The sequence below is a fragment of the Serinus canaria genome, chromosome 1, assembly GCF_022539315.1.
Source record: "Serinus canaria isolate serCan28SL12 chromosome 1, serCan2020, whole genome shotgun sequence".
Lineage (NCBI taxonomy): Eukaryota > Metazoa > Chordata > Aves > Passeriformes > Fringillidae > Serinus > Serinus canaria.
Genome location: NC_066313.1, coordinates 114,237,130 through 114,262,500, shown reverse-complemented (window position 1 = coordinate 114,262,500; position 25,371 = coordinate 114,237,130).

Below are 25,371 nucleotides of genomic sequence, written 5' to 3'. Positions count from 1 at the left end.
CTCTGGTCACACAATCCCCAAATCCCTGGGGCTGGCAAAGCCCTCCCAGCCCAGGCAGTGCCAGCTGTGCCCCATGGCCACCTTGTGCCCAGCCCAGAGCACTCAGTGCCACCTCCAGGGGACACCTGCAGGGATGGGCACTGCAGAGCTCCCTGGGCAGCCCCTGCCAAGGCCTGAGCCCCCTTTCCATGGGCAAATCCTCCCTGAGAAGAAATCCGTCCCATTTCCATCCTCGGGGAAGGCAGCCAAGGGTCAGTGAGTGAGCAGAGCACGGGGATCCCCCTCAGCATTTTTGGGATGGAGCTGAGCCCCAGGCTCTGTGCTCTGGGACTGCCTTGGATCCTTTGGCAGAAGGAACAACCTTCCTGAGGGACCTTGTACACTTCAGAGGGGATTCCTAAAGATCCCTCCCAGGTGAGGGGGTTGGAGCTTGCATGAGGAGCTGCTTTGGGCTGACCTGGAGCCTTGGAATTGTGGGATTGGGAGTTGTATGGTTGGTCTCAGTTGGTCTCAGTTGGTCTCAGTTGGTTCTGTGGCTCCTGATCCTTTTCCTCCAAATTCTTTCTGCTGAGGGTGCTGTAGAGACTCTGCCAAAGCCACCCAGCTCTGTGGAGCTGTTCTCATCCCAGACTCTTATTCCCATGCTCTCCATGTGCCAGGCACTGCTCCAGCCCTGCTGTGCCAGCCTTGAGGGGAGTTCTGTGTGTGCAGGAAGGCTCCCAGCCAGCTTCCAAGGCTGAATGGGCTTTCCACATGGAATCATGGAATGGTTGGGCTTGGCAGGGGCCTTCAGGATCATCCAGTGCCACCCCTGCCATGGCAGGGACACCTTCCCACTGTGCCAGGCTGCTCCAGCCCCAGTGTCCAGCCTGGCCTTGGGCACTGCCAGGGATCCAGGGGCAGCCCCAGCTGCTCTGGGCACCTGTGCCAGGGCCTGCCCACCCTGCCAGGGAACAATTCCTCATTGCCAAGATCCCACCCAGCCCTGCCCTCTGGCACTGGGAGCCATTCCCTGGCTGCTGTCCCTGCATCCCCTGGGAATTGTCTCTCTCCAGCTTTCCTGGGGCTCCTCCAGGCCCTGCAAGGCCACCCTGAGCTCAGCCCAAAGCTTCCCTGTGCAGGTGAGCAATGCCAGCTGTGCCAGCCTTTCCTCCCAGCAGAGCTGCTCCAGCCCTCTGCCCATCCTGGAGCCTCCTCTGGGCTCTCTGCAGCACAGCCTGTGGAATTTGTGGGAGCAGGGATGTGCTGCCTTGTGCTCCCCAGCCCAGCCAAACTGGGACTGTCACCCCAGGGCCACCGGGTCCAGCAGGACCTGCTGCTCTTGGGAAGCTCCAGGGTGGCTGCCATGGGTGGGGCAGGCCCAGCAGAACTGGACCAGAAGGAGCAAAGCAGGTCAGGGTCAGTCGGGGTCAGTCAGGCACTGGCCCTGCTCCTCTTCCAGGGATCCATTCCTGGGGAAGGAGGGAATGGGGGAATGGGGCCTGGTGGCTGGACAGAGGGACCCTGGGAGCCCTGGGAGTGGAGACAGGGAAGCTCAGGGAAGTGGGAGCTGTGCCACCTCCCTGGGCAGGGCAGGGTGGGGCAGAGTAGGGCAGGGGAGGCAGGGCAGGGCAGGGCAGGGCAGGGCAGCCCAACCCAGCCCAACCCAGCCCAGCTCAACGCAGCCCAGCCCAGTCCAGGCCAACCCATCCCAGCCCAGCCCAGCCCAACCCAACCCATCCCAACCCAGCCCAGCCCAACCCAACCCAACCCAACCCATCCCAACCCATAGCCCAGACCCCCCCAACCCACCCACCCAACCCACCCACCCACCCTCCCAACCCAGCCCAACCCAACCCAGCCCAACCCAACCCATCCCAACCCACACCCAACCCAGCCCAACCCACCCAACCCAGCCCACCCCAGCCCAACCCAACCCAACCCAACCCCACCCACCCACCCAACCCAGCCCAACCCACCCACCCAACCCATCCCACCACCCAACCCATCCCAGCCAACCCATCCCACCCAGCCCACCCATCCCAACCCATTCCAACCCAGCCCAACCCAACCCACCCAACCCACCCATCCCAACCCAACCCAGCCCAACCCACCCCATCCCAACCCATCCAACCCACCCAACCCACCCAGCCCACCCACCCACCCAACCCAGCCCAACCCAACCATCCAACCCAGTCCAACCCAGCCCAACCCAACCCAGCCCACCCAACCCATCCCAACCCAACCACCCAACCCACCCCATCCCAACCCATCCCATCCCAACCCAACCCAGCCCAACCCAACCCAACCCAACCCAACCCAGCCCAACCCAGCCCAGCCCAGCCCAGCCCAGCCCAGCCCAGCCCAGCCCAGCCCAGCAGCTCTCTGGGATCCCAGCCTGGCTGCTCTCCCTGACCCTTTGCCATGGGCTTGGTGTATTGGGGTTTTTTTGTTTAGTTTTTTGGGTTTTTTTGTTTATTTTGTTTGATTGGTTTTTTGGGGGGAATTTCTTTTTTTTTTTTTTTCCTTTTTTTTTCCTCGGAAGAATTAAAAAGTACGGCTTCCATGAATAAATATAACTCTTAGCTCCATCTTATTAACCAACAGCAATTTCAGGCTAAATACAGTGAGTGCTCACAAAAAGCCGAGAATAGAAAATTGTTTAAGTGGCCAAAGAAAGTTTGTCCCATTGTGCTGGGAGCCAAGCTATGCCAGCTATATGTAAATGTATGCAGTGGGCTCTGTGCATGTGTCCACTTTGAAGTTGCCATCTGAATTTAATTCTGCCTTTGTGATTAAATCAGGCCATTACGTTTAATCTCACTTAATAGTAAGAAACGCTCTTTGTTGTTTTCTATAGGCAACATATTCTGCCCCTAACATATACAGCTTGGCATTCACACTTCCCTATTAATCCCCGATGGCTGATAATTGCCTCGGCTCCAAGTTCTCTGTCCAATTCACAAGGGAACTGATTGCAGCCATTCTTCCCCTATACATTAATGCCCTGTTTTGGTCCCACTCCTTTGGCTCAGTGAACCCTATCAAGCTGGCCACATTTTCTGGCCATGTGGGCGTATTGTAAGATGTTAAATTAAATTCGGGGCTGACCCCCTAAACACCAGAATCCATTAGAGCTACGAGGTGGCTGATTGACAGCCGGGGCTGCTTTGCCACTCAAAAAAAAAGCCCCTGACATTAAAAAAAAAACCAACCAAACCCAAACCAGGCTAAATAAGGCTGAATATTTTGTTTCAAGGTCTTCTGCCTGCTGTCTCTCTCCTTCCAATTTCATTAATTATTGCCATGGCATTGTTTCATTGATCCTGCATATGTCAGGCAGGGAGTTTCCCTGGAAGGAGACCAAGGAGCTGGGAGATGTCTTTAGTTTGCTCCAGGCCTGGAGCCCAGGCAGATTTTTTTCCCAAGTGCAATCAATTGAGAGAGCTGAGGTTTGGGGGTTCCTTTTTTCTTATTTTCTTTTTCCTTCCCAGAAGAGGGGCCTGATTCCCACTCACTGATGAGGCACAAGGGGCCTCAGGCTGTCATTTTTTAATTTTCCCAGATATGATAAAATAACCCAGCTCAGGGCAGATTCCTGCAGGGAGAGGATTGGAAAGGGACACTCAGACTCTGCAGGGACAAACACCAACAGTTTGGGTCCCTTTCCTTTCCCAAAATCCTGCATTTAAACCGACCCAGAGGCTTTTAATCACAGAAAAAAAAATAAACTGGTGTCTCAAAAAGCACAAATAAACGGGGGCTTGTCACCCATGGTGTGACAGCTCCCATCCAGGGCAGGGACTGCAATTCCATGTGATGGCAGGAGTGTCAGTTCACAGAATCCCAAATCCCTGGGGCTGGCAAAGCCCTCCCAGCCCAGGCAGTGCCAGCTGTGCCCCATGGCCACCCTGTGCCCAGCCCAGAGCACTCAGTGCCACCTCCAGGGGACACCTGCAGGGATGGGCACTGCAGAGCTCCCTGGGCAGCCCCTGCTGTTCTTTTTTTTCTTTTAATTCCACAGGTGTTTGGAATAAAAATCCATAATGCATCCCCACAGATGTTAGGAGTTAACAAGAATTTAAAATCATCAAATCCCAGGATGTGTTGGGTGGGGAGGGACCTCAAAGATCACTTTGTTCCACAGGCAGGGACACCTTCCACAGTCCCAGGTTGTTCCAAGCCCCAACCTGGCCTGGAATGGATGAAGGGAAAATGCTGCCAAGGAATGGCACCCCTGGCCCAGGGTGCCCAGAGCAGCTGGGGCTGCCCCTGGATCCCTGGCAGTGCCCAAGGCCAGGCTGGACACTGGGGCTGGAGCAGCCTGGCACAATGGGAGGTGTCCCTGCCATGGCAGGGGTGGCACTGGGTGGGATTTGGGGTCCTTCTGAGCCCAAAGCAGTCTGGGATTCTGGGATTCCATGGAACATCTCCCTTGGATCTGCTGTGCCCAGCCCAGGACACTGGGATTCCATGGAACAGCTCCCCTGGGTTTGCTGTGCCCAGCCCAGGACACTGGGATTCCATGGAACAGCTCCCCTGGGTTTGCTGTGCCCAGCCCAGGACCCTGGCAGCGTCCCTGGCTGCTTTTCCTGGGCCAGCACAGGGACAGCTCCCTGGGGAATGTCCCCCAGGAGGAGTTTGCTGTCCCAAGCAGCTGAGCAGGGGCAGCATCCTGGAGTTTGGCAGGAGTGCCAAAGGAGGAGAGAAGGGTTTTAACACCTGAGTCAGGTGAAAAGCACCCTCTGAGCCCAGGGAACCAGAACTCAGCTGCTGTTGAACAATTCCATCAGTCTTTGGGCATTCTGATGTGAAAAATCTCATTTGAAGTCCTTTTATAACCAGTTCTTTAAGGAAGTGCAATTTAAAAATTCCAGTAAATTCCAGCTCAATAATGGGGGGTTTAAGTCTGGATGTCCTGAGGAGCAGAAGAGGATCAGAGCCTCACCTTTGGATTTCCTTCCTTTCTTCTCCCTCTCAGCCCTTCCCAAACCCTTCCTTTGCTCCGGGTACCTTTTCCTTCCCATTTTTTGTCTGTTCAGGAAGTTCCAGGTGTGGATTGACCTGAGCAGAACTTTGGGGTTTATCAGCCACTCCTGGACAGGACAAAGCCACCGTGACCCACTCGTTTCTGCCAGCACCAAGAGCAGACAGGAGAGATCCTTTTTATTTTTGATTTGAATGTAGGTGCTGCTCCCAAAGCTGTGATTCCCAACCTTCACCTCCAAACCAGCATCCCTAAAACACTGCATGGATGCTTTTTCTCTTCAGCCCATTCCAGCCTTTTTGTGAGGAGTTCTGTGACCCTGTGAGGCGTTTGAGTTAATTAATTAATTAATTAACACTGCTAGCTGGCCTCACACCGGCCTGCACAAAAGTCACTTTATTCCAGGAGCTGCCCTGTCCTGCTGCCCTCTCTGATCCTGTGAGAGCAAAGGGATTTTGTCCTGGTGGTTTCCAAGGGCCACTCTGAGGAACACTGGTGGGGAATGAGATTAAAGCTTTAATTAAGGAGCAGGGAAGAAATCTGCAGGGTTTGTCTGAGCAGCCATTTGTGTTTGCAACAAAACCCCCAGAGCCCCCCACACCCCCCGAAGCTGAATGGTGTTTAATAAATCAATAATCTGATTAGGTTACCCACCCATCCAGATAACGACCTGACTCGATGGGGATTTTCTCTGGACTCTGCCACAGCCTTGAACTTATTTCCATGGCTTTGGGTCAGACAAAGCTCTGGGGGAGCCTTGGGAAGTCTGGCTCAGGTCTGGAGCTGGTTTTTCATCTTTCGTTGGAACTCAGGTTAGGTGTCAGCAGGGTGGGTGCTGCTGGCTGGGGATCACACCCAGAGAGCAGAGATTTGCTTGGAAACAACCAGGAAGAGGGGCTCCAGAGCTGCTGAGCTGTGAGGTGTGACCCCAGCACGAAACTGGGACTAGCAGAGTCACAAATGAATTAAAAATTATTCATATTCATCCCTCCCTGCGTTTAAAGACCAGTTTAAGTTTTGAACTTCTCCCAGGCTGCCCAGCAGCTGCTTTGGATTTGTTCTTGGCTGTGACAGGGGGCTGGGGACATTCCCAAACCGAGACCCCAGAAACTCTGGGTGTCTCCTTGAAGTCCTTCTGTGAAAAAGCAGGAACAAAACCCTGCAGCTTGAAAGGGACTTGGAAATCCCTGCAGGCAAAACGTGCAACAATTTCATCTCGCTGCCCTTGCTATTGACCAGAGTGTGCAGTGTTTTCCTCATAAAGCCCCTGTGATGCCCATGGGGACCTGTGACAGCTGGGGGCATCACCTGAGCAGGAGCAAAGAGAGGCTTCTGGGGCTGGGCTCTGGGAACTGTTGGGTTTTCTGACCCAGAGAAGGGGCAACTGAGAGGTGTTTAAAAACTTTTATTCCATTTTCAGCCTGATGAGAAGGGTGAGACAGTGCAGACGTTATAATTCACCCCCTCTCAACCAGCACCCAGCTCTTTCCTGATTGCAATCCATTGTTTGTGGAACTCTCTGCCAATCCCTTTCCTCCAAGGAGCTGCCTGGCATTTGGGATTCCGAGCCCGTGTGCGGGTGCAGCACCAGGCTCCAGCTCCTCTGGCAGCCCTTTATTCCCGCGGGCTGTGCAATGTGCTCGCAGCCCCGGAGCCTGCCCACGTCCTGCCAGCCCGGCGCTGAATGCTTGGCACGGCTTTCCCGGGAGCTGCTCAAGCTGCCCAACCTGCATCTCGCATCCTGCCACCACCCAAGTCGTACAATAACCATCTGGACCGGCCTCGCAGCTCCTTTCAGCGCCCGGGACAAAGTCACTGGTGCTTTTCCATCGGCGCTGCCTGGCCAGCCGCGGGGCCGGGCGGGGCTCTCGGCTCTCCAGGCTGCTCCTGCAGGATGCTCCTTTCTCTCCAGGACCGGCTCCGTTTGTCCGCACGGATTCAAATGCAGAGCAGCGCCCCGCTAGTCCCGCTGCTGTGCCCTGGCAGGTTTTGGCTGCGTTGTCCCAACGCTGTCCCTGCCAAGTGCCAAAAGCAGGGATGGGATGTCCCCTCCCAGCTGGCAGTGCCAGGGCAGGGCACCTTCGGCAGCTGAAGTTAATATTGATTAGCTAATTATTAAATATTACACCTTTGAGGATGCCAAGGCACTGACAAAAGGAGGAAGAGGAGGAGAAGGAGTGGATTAGAACACCTGGGCATCCCTGGCAGCGCTGGCCAAAGGCTCCTGGAGCTCTGGCAGCCTCGGGGCCGTGCCCATTCCCTGGGCAGCCTGGGCAGTGCCAGCACCCTCTGGGGAAGAGCCTTGCCCTGCCCTGCAGCCTGAGGTGCCCTGGCCCAGCCCCAGGCGCTCCCTGGTGCTGTCCCTGTCCCAGAGCAGAGCTGGGAGCTGTCCCTGCGCTGCCCCTCGGGAGGAGCTGCAGCCCCGGGGAGCTCTGAGCTCAGGCTGCTCCAGGCTGAGCTGACCAAGGCACCTCGGGGGCCCCTCCAGAGCCTTCCCCAGCCTCCTGTCCCTCCTCTGGACTCTCTCTTGGATCTGTCTGATACTGAGACACCCAGACCTGTCCCAGCACTGGAGGTGAGGCTGCCTCAGCCCAGAGCAGAGTGGGACAATCCCTTCCCTCTGGGCAGTGATGGTGTCCCCTGGACAGGGATGTCCCTCCTGGCTCCAGGGACTCCTCTCCTCCCCGGAGTCAGGGAGTGCACTCAGGGCTCACCCCTCCACTCTCACGGAGCCATTCCCACGCCTTGTGCAGGGTTTTCCAGAGGGAATTGCAGGAGGGAGTGCAGGACTCCCCTGGGTGTTCAGAGGGTTCATCCTTCCATGGCCAGCCATGTCTGGGCTCAGAGCACACAAAATCCCGCTGAGGAGCAGCAGGGCAGAGCTGTGCAGGAATCCCCAAACAGCCACGGAGGGCAGAGCTGTGCAGGAATCCCCAAACAGCCACGGAGGGCAGAGCTGTGCAGGAATCCCCAAACAGCCACGGAGGGCAGACCTGTGCAGGAATCCCAAACACGGGTGAGGGAATGTCAGGGACCCTTCAGCAGCCCTTCCCCTCTGCCATATCTCTTGTGCTCTACAAACACCAAAGTGGAAGCACTTTCTGCTGTTTTCCTGCTGGCTGAAATGCCCAGATCCATGAGGAAAACAGAGAAACCTCCTCACACCGTGAGGAGGCAGAGGCAGAGCAAACCTTCCACTCCTGGGGTTTGTGCCTCCAGAGTCCAGGGCTTTGTTTGCAGACTGGAACACACTCCCTGTTCTCCTCACAGAACCTCTGCAGGAATTCAGCACAGAGGAAAAGCCGAGCGCAGGTGAGGGAAAACGTGAGGGGACTGTCCTGGGGAAGCTGCTGGGACTGAGGTTCCCAAGGATGGACTTGTGCCCTGAATCGTGGAAGGGGTTGGGATGGATTGGGTTGGGTGGGATGGGTGATGGGTTGGGTTGGGATGGGTGGGTTGGGTTGGGTTGGGTTGGGTTGGGTTGGGTGGGTTGGGTTGGGTTGGGTTGGTTGGGTTGGGTTGGCTGGGTTGGGCTGGGTTGGGTGGGTGGGTTGGGTTGGGTTGGTTGGGTTGGTTGGGTTGGGTTGGGATGGGATGGGTTGGGTTGGTTGGGTTGGGCTGGGATGGGTTGGGATGGGTTGGGATGGGTTGGGTTGGGTGGGCTGGGATGGGATGGATGGGCTGGGATGGGTTGGTTGGGTGTGGGTTGGGATGGGTTGGATGGGTTTGGGCTGGGCTGGGCTGGGCATGGACTGGGCTGGGCTGGGCTGGGCTGGGATGGGCTGGGCTGGGCTGGGCTGGGATGGACTGGGTGGGTTGGGATGGGATGGGATGGATGGGATGGGATGGGATGGGTTGGATGGGATGGGATGGGATGGGATGGGATGGGATGGATGGGATGGGATGGGATGGGATGGGATGGGATGGGATGGTGGGCTGGGTTCATTGGGTTGGGTTGGATGGGATGGGCTGGGCTGTCTGGGAACATGGGTGGGATGGGTGGGCTGGGCTTGGGTGGGATGGGTGGGCTGGGAACGCTGGGTTGGGATGGGCTGGGTTGGGATGGGTTGGGATGGGTTGGGCTGGGTTGGGCTGGGATGGGATGGGATGGGATGGGATGGGATGGGATGGGATGGGTTAGTATGGGTTGGGATGGGTTGGGCTGGCTTGGGTTGGGATGGGTTGGGCTGGGAACGCTGGGTTGGGATGGGTTGGGCTGGCTTGGGTTGGGATGGGTTGGGATGGGCTGGGTTGGGATGGGCTGGGTTGGGTTCAGTTGGGTTGGGTTAGGTTGGGCTGGGAGGGACCTTAAAGCCCATCCAGTGTCACCCCTGCCATGGCTGGGACACCTCCCACTGTCCCAGGAACAAAGTGTCCATAGAAGCAGTGTCCATCACAGGGACAAACCTCGCCTGGACAGGAAAAGAAGGGATTGGGATGAGGGAGTGTGGAAACCCTGGTCACTGAGAACTCCAGACTCTCTGTGCTGACAGGCACTGACCCCCAAGAGAACACTGCATTGGCCTGAAACCGTAAAAAGCCCTTCCAAAATGGAATTGGAATAATAAAACCAAAGTTGTAAATATATAATTTAAATAAAAGTGTGTGATATCACATAGTAGAAAACCTAAAGTTTGAAGTTTTAACTTAAAGCTTAGAGTTTTAAACTGCACTGGAGGACTTTGCAGGGAGCCAAGGCTTCCCTTTGGGAGTTCCTGGTCAGAGGAAGTGGCACCAGGGCCTGTGGTGAGATGGGATCTTTTTCCTTCTCGTCCAAAATGAAGCCAGGAGGAAGATGAAGATCTGAGTTTTTTCCTGATCCTCTTTTCCTGTTTCTCTGTTTCACATCCTGTTCACAACCTCTTCTCCAGCACCAGCCCCCCGAGGGTCCAGGGCAGGGTTGGGGCCTCCTGCTGTGGGGAGGAGCTCTGGGCACTCACACACCATTTTTCCTTCTCCAGGGGAATTACAGGAGTAAAATACACGGCGTTTCACAGTGCAAGTGCTGGGCTGATGGTTAGGCTTGTCGATCTTAAAAACCTCTTCCAGCTTTGAGGATTCTGTGATTCTCCTGCTCAGTAAAATGCTCCAGGCTCAAAGCTGTAAATGACTGCTCAGACTTCCCAGAGTCACACAGTCCTGAGCTGGAAGGGACCCACACGATCATTGCAGTCCAACTCCTGCTGCACTGCAGGGGTTTGATTGTTTCCTTGGGGTTTTTTCCTCCTGGGAGGGTATTTTTCATCCCTGGAGGAGGAAAAAAAAAATACATTAAACCCCAAAAGGTTTCAGTTATTGTTGCAAGAGTTCAATCCTGGTGGCCACCATCCCTTCCCTTTCTTTTTATTTCCGAGAGGAAAAGACACAATGAATGAAAGAAAGGCAGCAAAGCCCTTGGAAAGGAGCGGGGTCTCCTCCCGGCAGGCAGAGCCCCTGGCACGGCGCTCCCGTGGCACGGAGCCGCTGCTGCCAGCCCAGACTTGGCACCGTGGGCCAGCCTTTTGTGTCCCGGGCACCTTCCTGATGGCAGCGGGAAGAGGCGGCCGTGCTGGTGACCGCATGGGCCACCCCGGCCGGCAGGGGCAGGAGGGAGGAGGGAGAACAAGCACACCTCGAGAGGTTTATCTGCTGCCCATCAAAACTTCCACCCAGTGCTGGCCTGGGATGATCGAGGAGGTTCTTTACCTGTAGAATATCTGCTTCTATTACGTCACTGAAGCAAGGTTTACAGCGTCAGAAACCCAAAACGCCGTGACTTTGGGGGCACCATCTCCGTATTGCATTCTACTTTGGCACAAACACGGGCACAGCAAGTGAGATGAGAATGTTCTTGGGGAGAATTGCCTTGCTTTTCTCTGTGATGAGAAATGGGGCTACAGCAGGAGGGAGAAATTAGGGGAGAAAAGGGGAAATCGGGGTGTGGGAGAAGGGGGGAGCGGCACTGGCGGCTCCTGCCCAGCACCCGGCTCTGCCCGGGGCTTTGGGGGGCTCCTAAAGCTCTGCTCCTGTCCCAGCCCGGGCTCCTGCCACCCCCGAGGGACACCCCCGCTGCTCCGGGCTCTCTCCCGAGCCTGCTAAGGGTCTCGGGGTCCCCCAGCTGCACCTCGTGCCTCACCAGAGCCACCCAAAGTCACCGATCCTGCCGAGCCCAAATCCTTGGTGCCGTGTGGGGAGCGGGTGGGAATGGAGCAGGACGAGCGCAGCCCCGAGCTGGCGCTCTGTAGGGTTTCTAGAGGGTGATGTGTGCGGTGGTTGTGGTGGATTCTCGTTTTTCCCTGTTTTCAGATCAATAATCCATTTTCCACCTGCAGGCACGGGAGCTGTGCAAAGGGTGGATTGAGTCATTCCTAACTCAAACTCGGTTATTGTTTCTGTTCGGTGCAGGCACTCCAAAAGCAAACTGAAATGCCACTTGCAAATAATTCTGTTTTGATAATAATTATATTTTGCTGCAGACGTCCAAGAACTTCAGTAAAACCACACCAGAATAACTGGAGTGCAAATATCCCCCCTCGTAGCAGCTGGCTGGGCTCTGTTACCCCACAAGAGCTCAATGCAAAACGCAGCATTGAGCTGTTTAACTCACTGAAATCGTCCAGGACATAGCGAGTTTTCCTTTGTCTAACACCTTGAAAGGAGCAGTCAAACGCTCACTTGAACAACGTTACCCGACAGAAAATCAGCGCAAAATCATTTCTAGCCTTTCAGCGGCCCAGCCGAGCCAGCGAGTGTGAAATCCCGAAGCCGGGCGCACAAAACCCCTTTGAGAGGCTCGGCTTTCCTGGCCAGAGCCGGGACCGCGCTCGGAGCCTCCCCGCAGCCAGCGGGCAGAGCCAGCGGCTCTGCGGGCCGGCACCGCCGCCGTGCAAAGGCACAATTTGCTCGGGAGCCTGTGCCTAATTTGGAGCACAAAGCGCGGTGCCGTGGGCAGCGCTGCCGCCGGGGCTGCCAGCTCGGCCCGGCCTCTCCCCAGGCACGGCAGCGCTCCCGGCCCGGGCTGCCCAGCGCCTTCAAACGGCTCCATTCACAGCGACACACGGCCAAGAGCGGGCAGCGAAACCGGGCGACGAACAAAGGTGGCTCTGAAGTCATTTCCCAGCGCTCCATCCAGCCATCCGGTTTCGCTCCTCGCCCATTGAGGGGGCAGAAAGCGGCAGGAAGAGCGCGGCTGAAAGGGAACAAACCGGGGGGAGGCAGCCGGGGCCGGGGCCGCGCCGGGCGAAGCTCCCATTCTCCCTGCCCAGAAAGGGATGAATGATTCATTAGAGGCGGCCAAAAGGTAATGGATGTGCCGGGGGGGCGCGTCCCAGCGCCAAGTTCCTCGAGCACCTGCGAGGCCGGGCCGCGGAGCGGCTCCCGGAGCACAGAGCGCCTCTGTTCGCCTTCACCTGGGCTGTGCCCGCAGGAAGCAGAGCCCCTCTGTGCGCTCAGAAAGGAGCGGGAGCCGGCCCCGATGCCAAAAGGTGAGGGGGGGTCTGGGCCCCGGCCCGGGGACCGAGGATGCAGAGCTGAGGTGCCAAATGCTGTCACCCCGCGGAGCCTGGCAGGGGCTCGGGGCTGCTGCACGGAGGGGCAGGAGCTGGGATTGCCAGGGGAACCTGGGAGAGTCAGACACAGATCCCACTGCAAGGAAACACAGCCGGGCTCCCTCGGGAACCCTGGACAATCCCAGCCTGCCCCTTGGACCCAGCAGAGCACAGAGAACTGAACTGAACAGGAGTTGTGTTGGAGTGAGTGGGGCCTGGTGACTTCCAAACTGGGGTGGAAACATCTTCATCCCCCTGGTTTTGTCAGCGAGTTTGGGAAATGCCCTGCACGGGTGGTGCCTCCCCAGGTGGCAGTGGCTCAGGGGGTCCCAGTGGAGAGCAAGGAAAGGAGTTCTGTGTCCAGTTCTGGGTCCTGCAGGAGAGCCCTGGAGGGGCTGGAGTGTGTCCTGGGCAGGGAATGGAGCTGAGAAGGGGTTGAGCCTGGAGAATTCCTGAGGGAGCTGGGCAGGGGCTGAGCCTGGAGCAAAGGAGGCTCAGGGGGCCCTTGTGGCTCTGCACAAGTCCCTGCCAGGAGGGGACAGCCGGGGGGGTCGGGCTCTGCTCCCAGGGCACAGGGACAGGAGCAGAGGGAACGGCCTCAGGCTGGGCCAGGGCAGGCTCAGCTTGGCCAGCAGCAGGAATTTGCCCATGGAAAGGGGGCTCAGGCCTTGGCAGGGGCTGCCCAGGGAGCTCTGCAGTGCCCATCCCTGCAGGTGTCCCCTGGAGGTGGCACTGAGTGCTCTGGGCTGGGCACAGGGTGGCCATGGGGCACAGCTGGCACTGCCTGGGCTGGGAGGGCTTTGCCAGCCTCAGGGATTTGGGATTGCCATGTGGGATCTGAAGGATGTCTGCCATGGGAAGCTGGTGCTGGGTATGGAATTCTCCTGGCAGATTGGTGCCATCACTGCAGGCTGCACGGGGCAGCTCTGATGGGTTCTGTGGGAGCTGCCCAGGAGAGACAAGGCAGCAGCAGTGAGGGACCTGACACACTCCAGGCCTTTTGTTCAGTGGGGTTCAGCTCCCTCAGCTGTTTAGGTTTTGCTGCTGAGTGAAATAACACCCAACCCCCCACCAAACCCATCCCATACCTGCTGTTCTGGGGTGTGAGGAACTGGGGCAGCAGTGCAGGCAGCACAGCCCTTGCCCTGGAAAACAGGCAGGGAAATGATTCCTGTGAGGAAGGTTTGGCAGGGCAGGGAAAGCAAGCACAGCAGACACTGGGAATGAGCAGCCAGTGACATTGCTGGAGCTCCCCTTTAACCATCTCCCTCCTCCTGTTTCCATCCCCAGCCTGATTCCTGCTCCGGGGGGGTGAGCAGTCAGGTCAGGCAGTGTTTGGACAGGGAGTGCTGGAAAAGTTGCTCATCCGTGGTGGCGTGGCCAAAATTGCCTTCACCAAACCCGTCCTGCCTGAGGAGCCTCTGGAGACCCCAAAGGGAGGCATCAGCAGGAGCTGGGGGACTCCTGAGCAGGGGCAGGGGTGCCAAACACGCCTCCCTCACTGGTACCTGGCACGATCACCCCAAACCGAGGCAAAAATCCCCGTGGATGGTTAAAACCACTCTGGCCTTGGGTGGGGCTGTGGCAGAGGAGGCGCTGCAGGAGAGCCCGGCGGGATGGAGGGGAGCGCTGCTCCCAAAGCCGGCCTGTCCCCGCGTGTCCCCCTCGGTGGCACTCGGGAACGAGCCGTGCCCGTCCTTGTCCTTGTCCCCGCAGGAAGAGCGGGGCTGCGGCCGGAGCGGGGGGGCTCTCTCTCCCCGCCTGCCTTTTCCAGATGGTCGCCGTGCCCGGCGAACAATGGCCAGGACGGCAGCGCCACGGCGGCTCCCCCTGCATACAGAGCAGCGCCGGCCCCGCCCGCTCCCGGCGGGATCAACCCCGCTCCCCTCAGGATCCATCCCCGCTCCCCGCGGGATCAACCCCGCTCCCCGCAGGATCCATCCCCGCTCCCCGCGGGATCAACCCCGCTCCCAGCAGGATCCATCCCCGCTCCCGGCGGGATCAACCCCGCTCCCCGCGGGATCCATCCCCGCTCCCTGCAGGATCCATCCCCGCTCCCTGCAGGATCCATCCCCTCTCCCGGCAGGATCCATCCCCGCTCCCCGCGGGATCAACCCCGCTCCCGGCAGGATCCATCCCCGCTCCCGGCGGGATCAACCCCGCTCCCCGCAGGATCCATCCCCACTCCCGGCGGGATCCATCCCCTCTCCCCGCAGGATCCATCCCCGCTCCCGGCGGGATCTATCCCCACTCCCCTCAGGATCCATCCCTCTCCCAGTGGGATCCAACCCCACTCCCCTCAGGATCCATCCCCCTCCCTGCGGGATCCAATCCCGCTCCCCTCAGGATCCAACCCCGCTCCCGGTGCTCCGGAGAATGCTCGGCCAAGGGCAGGCCGGGTGGGCCCGGATTAAGTCTGGGTCTGGCCTATCCCTGGTCAGGATTAACGGGAGAGTTTTGTTTCTCCAAGAGCAAAGCTGGAAGAAGCGTGTTTGGGCCTCTGGAGGAGTTGGGATCCTGGGCAATTTGGGATTCTGAGAGGGAATAAAGCCCCCAGTGAAACCCCTCCAGGCTGACAGAGGCAGAGCCCAGGAGCAGAGACCTGTCTGTGCTGCTTCTGCCCAGCTGCTCCTGGGCTCAGAGCTAAAATGGCATTAAAATCACCAGGGGCAAATCCTTCACTGGCCACGGGAATGCTCCACTTCCCAGAGCTCCTGGAACCCAGGAGGTGACCCAGCTGTGACCTTCCAGGACCTGGAGGAGCTGACAGCAAACATGGAGAGGGACTGGGGACAAGGATGGAGGGACAGGAGCCAGGGAATGGCTCCCAGTGCCAGAGGGCAGGGCTGGATGGGACACTGGGAATGAGGAATTGTTCCCTGGCAGGGTGGGCAGGGGCTGGGGCTGCCCCTGGATCCCTGGCAGTGCCCAAGGCCAGGCTGGACACTGGGGCTGGAGCAGCCTGGCACAGTGGGAGGTGTCCCTGCCATGGCAGGGGTGGCACTGGGTGGGATTTAGGGTCCCTCCAGCCCGTGCCACTGCCAAACGGGGGACACCAGAAGAGAAGTTCTGGTGACCAAACCCACCTGTCCTCCCCTCCAGGTGTGGGGCTCATCCAGGGGGAGATTGTTCAAGGTTTTGTGGAACTGGAATCCAGCCTAGGGCCTGTCAAAGCTCCTCTGGCTCTGGGATTGCTGCACTCCCTGTGTGGAAATCTGTGCTGCCCAAAAGGCTTTCAAAGCACTGAACATTTTATTCCCTTTAAAAGAATAGAGAATGGTTTTAACAACAAAAGTCCTGCCACAAATTCAGCTGAACATCCACCTTGGAAAGCTTTTATCCAGTGTAATATTCCAGGACTGTCACTCCAGCAGGCTTTTCTCCCTCTCTCCATGCCCAGCCCTGCTGGGATGGCAAAAATCCAAACTGCTGCCAACAGCCAGACTGGCAAGTGTCCCTTTGGTGGCCTGTGGCAGCTCTTGCTGTGCCAATGGAGTGGGCAGAGGTGTCCCTGGGGTGGGCAGAGATGGCAGTGGGGAGGGCAGAGGTGGCAGTGGGATAGGCAGAGGTGTCCCTGGGGTGGGCAGAGGTGTCCCTGGGGTGGGCAGAGGTGTCCATGGGTGTTGGGCAGAGGTGTCCCTGAGGTGGGCAGAGTTGGGCAGAGAGGTGTCCCTGGGGTGGGCAGAGTGTGGCAGTGGGATGTGGCAGAGTGTTGTCCCTGGGGTGGGCAGAGATGGCAGTGGGGAAGGGAGAGGTGTCCCTGGGGTGGGCAGAGGTGTCCCTGGGATGGGCAGAGATGTCCCCGGGGTGGGCAGAGGTGCCCAGCTGCTGTTGGGTACTCTCTGCCTCCAAGGGCAGCCCTGAGGCCCTGCCAGGGAAATTCCTGGCCTGGGTCTGCTCCTGCCTGCTCTGAGCTGCTGCATCCGGACCCTGAGGCCGTGCTGCGGGAGAGCAGCTCATTAATGGCGCTCATTAGCCCAGCCAATTAGGGCAGCCGGGCTGCCGGCGGGTGCGGGGCTGCTCTCCCTCCCGGTGCCCGGTGCTCGGCTCCTGGCCGGGCGCTGGGAGGGCACACACGGCTCGGGAGCTTTGGCAGGTTCTGCGACTGAGGTGAAGCTGCTGAGGGGCTGCGGGGCTGGGATTTCACTCTTACAGCCACGGCTGGGCCTGGGGGCTGCTGGGTGTGCTGTTCATGAGGACCTGGCGTGATGGCAAAGGCCCTTCTCCCTGAGGGGTTTACTGGCGTTGGCGGTGTCCCGGTGCTTGGATACCTGGGAGAGATGTCACTGTCACACAAGCATGGAGTGGGGTGGGTTGGGTTGGGAGGGACTTTAAACCCACCCAGTGCCACTCCTGCCAAACTCCAGGATGCTGCCCCTGCTCAGCTGCTTGGGACAGCAAACTCCTCCTGGGGGATATTCCCCAGGGAGCTGTCCCTGTGCTGGGCCAGGAAAAGCAGCCAGGGATGCTGCCAGGGTCCTGGGCTGGGCACAGCAAACCCAGGGGAGCTGTTCCATGGAATCCCAGAATCCCAGACTGGTTTGGACTGGGAGAGACCTTAAATCCCACCCAGTGCCACCCCTGCCATGGCAGGGACACCTCCCACTGTGCCAGGCTGCTCCAGCCCCAGTGTCCAGCCTGGTCTTGGGCACTGCCAGGGATCCAGGGGCAGCCCCAGCTGCTCTGGGCCGTTCTCACCTCGCTCTCTGCTCAAAGCCTGACTCTGAAATCCTGGCCTGCCTCACCTCACTCACGGTCAGATCTCCTGAAATCCCGGATTCTGCCCAGATCTGCCTTTCCCTCTCCCGGTGAGGCACAGCAGGAGAGAGGGGGTGAGCACAGTCCCAGGTGATGCCAGCCCAGCCCAGGGAGGGTCCCCGGGCTGGGATTTGGGAACCCGAGCTCCTGGGGTGTCACCTCAGCTCCTGACTCCTGCAGGGTTTCTCTCTGGTTTTGGGCCACCCTCGTCCGAGCCCGAGCAGGGAACGGTGGGCAGGGGAGTGGGAGCGGGGCAGCGCCGAGCCCCCCACCCATATCCCCGCTCCCAGATCCCTCCACCCAGAGCTCCACTCCCAGAGCCCCCCACCCAATCTCCTCTCCCAGATCCCCTCTCCCCAGACCCTTCCCAACCCTGTCCCAGAGCCCTCTCCCAGAGCCCTCCCCAGATCCCCCTCCCAGAGCCCCCACCCAGATCCCCTCTCCAGACCCCTCTCCCAGAGCCCCTCCCAATCCCTCCCAGATCCCCCCCCATCCCGCTCCAATCCCCTCTCCCAGAGCCCCTCTCCGACCCTCCCAGATCCCCTCTCCCGACCCTCTCCCAGATCCCTCTCCCAAGCCCCCCCCAGATCCCCTCTCCCAGATCCCCTCTCCCAGACCCCCTCTCCAATCCCCTCTCCCAGAGCCCCTCCCAATCCCCTCTCCCAGAGCCCCTCTCCCAGATGCCCCTCCCAGATCCCCCCCAGATCCCCTCTCCCAGAGCCCCTCTCCCAGATCCCCTCTCCCGACCCTCTCCCAGATCCCCTCTCCAGACCCCTCTCCCAGAGCCCCCCACAGATCCCCTCCCAGAGCCCCTCTCCCAGATCCCCTCTCCCAGAGCCCCTCTCCCAGATCCCCTCTCCCAGATCCCCTCTCCAGCCCTCTCCCAGAGCCCCCCCCAGACCTCCCCAATCCCTCTCCCAGACCCCCCCCAGATCCCCTCTCCCAGATCCCTCTCCCAAGCCCCTCCCAGATCCCCGCTCCCAGATCCCTCTCCCAGATCCCTGCTCCCAAGCCCCTCTCCCAGATCCCCTTTCCCAATCCACCCTCCCCCCTCTCCCAGAGCCCCTCTCCCAGAGCGATTGTGCGCGGCAGCCGCAGGTGACAACTTTAACGAGAGCAGGAGCAGATGAGGAGTTTATGGGCTGTTAATAAACTGTAACCAATCGCTGAATGCCCGCGCGTTGTGTTCAAGCTGTTTGGGGCCACAGGTCCTTGGGAGAGCTTGCACTTGCTCTGCCTTTATTCCGACGTAGCAGGACATGAAAGGCCGTGGCAGACTCTTGATGTTTGTTCCCGTGAATAGACATATGTCCCTCACACTAGCACGGGAATATCTAATTAAGGCGCACAATGCTGGCTTATACCCAGGGGCAGTGGCAAACAAGACGCTGTCACACTCTTAAGAACACAAACAAAATGAAAATTGCCTCTTTATACATTATAATGAATATGTTCTCCATGCATTAAAAGTTCATTTACTCCCAGGCTCTGGAAGGCCGGCTGGATTTCAGTTAATATCATCTTTTTTTCAGGAGGTTTGGGTGGGATTAGGGACAGGTTTGTTAATGAAGCTGCAGAGGATTTTCCCCCATAGACATGAAAAAGGAACAAAATCTGAATTGTGCGTTTATTGTGTTGTCTCAGGCAAATCCCACTCTTCAGCTCCCCACCTCAGGAGCGGCTCCTCCCTCCTGCAGGACGCGTCAGCCGCGGGTTTGTGGCTCCTTCTCCCACCTCCCCTCCCCTTCAGCGGCTTCTGGCATTTCTGTGGGCAGGAGCCAGAGCCTGGCGCTGGAGGCTGCGGGGGCTCTGTCCTGCTCCTGCTCGGGGAATGTCGGTGCCAAGTGCCAGGGTGTGCCCAGGGCTGAGTCCTGACCTCTGCAGCTTCCTCCTGGGGCTGATGCTTCGCCCTCCCCCCTTCCCCACCACTTTCCACACACGTCAAGCCCTGTGAAAGCTCCTGGGATATTGTCAAGCCCCTTCCTTCCCTTCCCTCCCCTTCCCTCCCTCCCTTCCCTTCCCCTTCCCTTCCCTTCCCTTCCCCTTCCCTTCCCTTCCCTTCCCTTCCCTTCCCTTCCCTTCCTTCCCTTCCCTTCCCTTCCCTTCCCTTCCCTTTCCCTTCCCTTCCCTTCCCTTCCCTTCCCTCCCTTCGCCTTCCCTTCCCTTCCCATTCCCGTCTCCCTTCCCTTCCCTTCCCTTCCCGTTCTCCCTTCCCTTCCCTTCCCTTCCCTTCCCTTCCCTTCCCCTTCCCTTCCCTTCCTTCCCTTCCCTTCCGCTCCCACTTCCCTTCCCTTCCCTTCCTTCCCTTCCCAAAACCTTCCCTTCCCCTTCCCCTTCCCAACTTCCCTTCCCCCAAACGCCTTCCCTTCCCAAACCTTCCCTCCAAACCTTCCCTTCCCACTTCAACCTTCCCTCCCAACCTGCCCTTCCCTCAAACCTTCCCAAACCTTCCCAAACCTTCCCAAACCTTCCCAAACCTTTCCCTTCCCCAACCTTCCCTTCCCAACCTCCTTCCCAACCTTCCTTCCCACCAGAGCTCTGTTCCCACCAAGACATTTTTTCCACTTTTCCTGCCTTTCTCCAGTTGAATCCCTTTAATTCCAGCTCTTGCACGGCTGCCCGAGCAGAGCCTGCAGGTGGGCAGAGCTGTGGGCTGGAGCTGCTGCCCGGGGACCTCCCCCAGGCCCTGGCGGGAGCAAGGAGCCCCTCCCAGGATCCCGGGATCCCAGGACAGCCCGAGCTGCAGGGACCCACAGGGATCCTGCTCCAGCCCTCTCTCCAGGCACGGAGCAGCTTCCCATGGATCCTGTGGAGTTCCCAGGGGGTTCCTCAGGGCACAGGTGAGCCCCGAGCCACCTCGGGCACTCCAACAGGGGCTGGGCTCAGGGAATGCTGGCACAAAGCTCCTCCAACCATCCTGGGAAGTGAGGAGCAGGCAGGGAGGGTCCTGGAAGGGCAAATTCCCTCTGAGAGCCCCTCTGCAGGTGCCTGGCAGAGCCACAGACCCTGCAGGGAAAGCTGTCCCAGAGCAGGTCCCAGTGAGCACGGGGAGGGGGCTGCGGGTCCTCAGCCCCAGCTCTGACACTCAGATCAAATCTGTCACAGACTGGGAGGGGTGGGGGGACCCCAAATCCCACCCAGCGCCACCCCGCCATGGCAGGGACACCTCCCACTGTGCCAGGTGCTCCAGCCCCAGTGTCCAGCCTGGCCTTGGGCACTGCCAGGGATCCAGGGGCAGCCCCAGCTGCTCTGGGCAGGGCAGAGGAGCCCTCTGAGAGCCATCACACCTTGCTCTGAGCACAGCTCCTTTCCCCATCCACCTTCCACGTTTTCTGCCCTCTGTGCCTGAAGTTCTGACCTGGAAAAGGATCCTTCCCATCCCTTTTGGGGCTCTGGAATGGGTTTGGGTTAGGGATCAGTTCCTGCTGTCCTGGGGTGCTCAGCTCGCAGGGGAAATCCTGCTCTGTCACTGGAGCAGCCTGAAATTCACATGGAATTCTTTCTGCTGGGGACTTCAGAGGGGAGAGGGAAACTTCATGGGCTCCTCAGCAGAGCCCCGAACAGGGCTGAGCCCAGCAGGGGGGCTGAATTCCCACCTTCCAGGCGTTTCTCTCTCAGAGAAGATGCCCCAGCTCCACTCTTCGGAAGGAGTTTGGGGTCTCCCTGTCCCTGGGGACATCTCGATCCTCCTCTCCTTAGGCACGGCAAGCCAAACCTTGCTCCACTCCCTCAGGAGGAACAAACAAGATCCCCCCTCCCAAAACCCTGCTCAGTTTTCACTCCAAAGGATTTTCCTCGTGAGACTGAATAACGCTGTGGCAGCTTTTGGGGAAAAAAAAAAAACAAAAAAGCCAACAAGATCCACACACAAAAACCCCAAAACCCCAAGAACCGTGTGTGTTTTTCCTGGTTTTTTTCCCCCTTTTCAAGCAGACAAAGAGGTGTATGAATGTGTCTTATACATATATGTATATGTCTTTCTGCAAATCGCATTTAACAAATGCCGGCTGCATCTGCGGGATCCTGCAACAGCCCTGACAGTGATCAATCTGCAGCCCGGTGATGTTTGCTGACAGTGATTGATTGATTTTCCCCGCGAATAGGACCAACATCGGGAATATATTAGAGTAAAAGGCGCGCTCCCGGCGGGCAGGGAGCGCCCCCGGTTCGGGCCGGCTCCGATTGTGCTGGGCTTGGCAGCGGGACGATGATTGATGACAGGCGGGGAATGCGGGAGGAGCCCGATCCCCTCCGCGCCGTCCCCGTGTGTGACACCGCTCCCCTGCCGCCACGGGGACGGGGACAGCCCTGCCGGGGGACAATGGAGCAGGGTGGCCCGTCCAGATAACCCCTGCGAACGCATATGGTGAGAGCTGACCTGGCAGTTCAAGGAGAGCGGGCGAAAAGCTGATGGGAAATTAATTCTCAGGAGTTTGTCAAGACATCTCCAACAAGTGAAGATAAATGGCAGAACAAAACTTCTAAAGCCGGTCCCAAGAATGGGCCTGAATGGCCGAGGGAAGCGCTCTTTAGCATTTACATCCATCTTTCCTCGGGGAAAGCCGCGGGACGGGGCCGAGCCTCCCGAGGGTCCCAGTTCTATCCCTGCCGGAGCTCCCGAGGGCTGCAGCACCCCCGGAGCCCGCCGGGCCCTGCCTTCCCCTCCCTGCTCCCGGCAGGACGGACTGGGAATCTGCCAGGAGCCTCTGGGGCCGGCCCTGCTGTCCCTGGAAGCAGCACAGACCCCGCTGGGAGCAGGGAGGGCAGCGGGGAGGGAGCCGGGACGGATTTCCAAAGGCTGGACCAGGCCAGGAGAACCAGGGATCTATGGAATATCAGACACTCAAAGGCCAGGAGAACCAGGGAATTATGGAATAGCAATATTCAACAGCCAGGAGAACCAGGGAATTATTATGGAATATCAACACTTAATGGCCAGAAGAATCAGGGAATTATGGAATATCAATATTCAAAGGCCAGGAGAACCAGGGAATTATGGAATATCAACACTCAAAGGCCAGGAGAATCAGGGAATTATGGAATAGCAATATTCAACGGCCAGGAGAATCAGGGAATCATGGAATAGCAATATCAATATTCAAAGGCCAGGAGAACCAGGGAATTATGGAATAGCAATATTCAAAGGCCAGGAGAACCAGGGAATTATTATGGAATATCAACACTTAACGGCCAGGAGAAGCAGGGCATTATGGAATATCAACATTCAATGGCCAGAAGAATCAGGGAATTATGGAATATCAACACTCAAAGGCCAGGAGAACCAGGGAATTATGGAATATTCCAACCCACAAGGATCCCCAGGCACCAGCTGCCAGCCCTGCACAGGGCAGCCCCCCCAGATCCTGCAAGTCTGGAATTTTGGAGAGGTTTCTAAAAAAAGAGAACATTTTCCTTCTGCTGGTGAAAGCCCAGGTGAGCTCCCAGTTTTCAGAATGAATAAAATATTCCTGGCATCAGTGAATGATCCATGTTTGTACTCCATGGATCTCTGCTGTGCTGACCAGGACCAGCATTCCCGTGCTCATTTTCTGGTCAGGAGACAGCCCTTGAGTGAAGGATCTGCTGGAGTCTCCTGATTCCAACCCATTTTCCAGGACAATGCTTTTCCAGACAAAAGTGCCAACACATTTTTATTTAATTTTTCCTAATGAGCTGCCTCTTTTCCTGATCCTAACTCCTGATAATAAATAACTTTGTTTGATGGACACCTCATGAAATTCCATGGAAGATTCTCCTCAGTTCTGAGCACTGAAGAGAATTTGTCTTTTTATCCTGGTGTGGGCCGGGGTGTTCCCACATTGTGTGGCTCAGTGATGTGAACTCCACGTTCCCACAAGTTTAAAGACAAATTGCAAAGTTTAAAGTGCAAATTACCACAGGTGTTTTCCAGAGTATTTGGACCTCACTCACTCGAGGGAGGTTTGAGATGTGTCTGATCCATGCAATGCTGCAGTTCCTTGTGGATCCACCATTTAAGGCCGGAATCTTCCTAAGGAGTGAACTTTGGGAGTTCTGATACCGACCCAGCAGGGCTGGAGCCCTTTGTGCCCTTCTGCAGAGATGGGGCTGGCAGAGCCTCGTGGCCCCACTGCCATCACCAGTCACTGCCTCCCCTCAACTATTTTGGGCAGAAATATCAGAATATTGAATGCCTGAGTGGCAAACTCAGTTTGGGTGAGCCGTGATGCCCAGAGAGTTGGCAGAGCCCAGGGATCCCTCCCAGCCTGCACCTGCCTGGCTGTGAGGTGGGAAAGGGCTCTCAGGAGTGAGGCTTTGGGAAAACCTCCCTTCCCACCCAATCCTTCCATGGAAAACCAGGCTTGCAGGGCTGCCTGGAGGGGGCTGGGGGCTTGTGGGGATGTTGGTGCCAGTGGCAGGAGAAGGAGCAATGGCCAGGAACTACAACACAACAATTCCAGCCCAGCCTGAGGAAGAACTTCCATCCATGGAGGGGCAGAGCCCTGGAACAGCTGCCCGGGGGGGGCTGGAGTCTCCCTCTGGAGACATCCCAAACCCTGGGCACGTTCCTGTGTCACTGCTGCAGTGACCCTGCCTGGGCAGGGCAGGGCTGGGGGGTCTCAGAGCTCCCTCCCCACCCCAAACTTCTGGGATCCCATGGAAACTCTGGAAAATCCATCCCTCAGCTGCACCTGAGCAGTTGGGATGATCTGGGTGATGCTGAATCCCAGGCCTGGAACTCCCTGTCCCACACAGGATGGAAAAGGGACAGCTCCACACCCTGCTCTGCCCCTCCAGGAGCTGCTGGCATCATCTGGGGCTGCTTGGCTCCTGTCACAGCAGTGTCCCCTGGGCCATCAGACAGCACATGGGACATCAGTCCTTCCCCTCTGGAAGGGTAGGAACAGGATCACTGAAACAGGAGCCCAGGATTGTCCCTGCCAGGGCTGTGCCATGGGCCTGGTCCCTGGAGTGACCCCTGTCCCACCCTGCACCCTGACCCAGCCCTGGGGGTCCTGCAGGGGTGTCCAGGGGCACTCTGACCTGGGAATGTCAGTGGTGAGGCTCTCAGGAGGTGAGGGGGTCCTGTGAACCTCACCCTGCCCGGGCTCCTGGGCAGGGGTTTGGAGCTAAAACAGAACCACGTTTTTCTGGGGAGGATTGGTTTTAGGAAGGTCTTGAGGGGGCTGTGGGTGCTCACTCTGAACACTCATCCCAGTGAAAGGGGAGGGATCCTGCAGGGGCTCTGGCAGCTCCCGTCCCGTCCCATCCCATCCCATCCCATCCCATCCCATCCCATCCCATCCCATCCCATCCCATCCCATCCCATCCCATCCCATCCCATCCCATCCCATCCCATCCCATCCCATCCCATCCCATCCCATCCCATCCCATCCCATCCCATCCCATCCCATCCCATCCCACAGGGCTGCACTGACAGGAGGCAGAGCTGGTGCCCTGAAGAAGAGAAATGCCTCAGTCAGGGATTTGCAGCAGATTTTGGTCACCTTGGCTTGAAATTTACCAGGCAGAGGTTGAAGAAATCCCCTGTGGAAGTGAGATATGGACAACCTTTCCCTTCCTCTTGGGTTTCCTGGATGCCTTTTGGTCTCTGCCTGAAATGTGCTGGTTGAATTATGGAATAGTTTGGGTGGGAGGGACCCTAAATCCCACCCAGTGCCACCCCTGCCATGGCAGGGACACCTCCCACTGTGCCAGGCTGCTCCAGCCCCAGTGTCCAACCTGGCCTTGGGCACTGCCAGGGATCCAGGGATGGAATTCCATCCCAGCCCTGCCCACCCTGCCAGGAACAATTCCTCATTGCCAATATTGAACCTGAATTTCCCCTGCTCGGTTTTCCCCCTTGCTCCCTGTGCTGTCACTGCAGTCCCTGTGAGCTCTGCCTGCCCCTCTCTCCCTTCTGGGCCTGGGCTCGGAGGGGAACAGAGGGAGAAGAAGGAAAGAGAGAGAAGGGGAAAGGTGGGGAAGGAGGGGAAGGGAAGAGGAAAGCAGGGAGGAGGTCGGGGAAAGAGGAAGGAAAGGCGTGAGGAGGTGAGGAGGGAGCCGGCTCAGACGCCGGGGTGTGCGGGCAGGGCCTTCCTCCTCCTGTCGGGACAGGTCGCGATAGACCCGGGAGCGCCT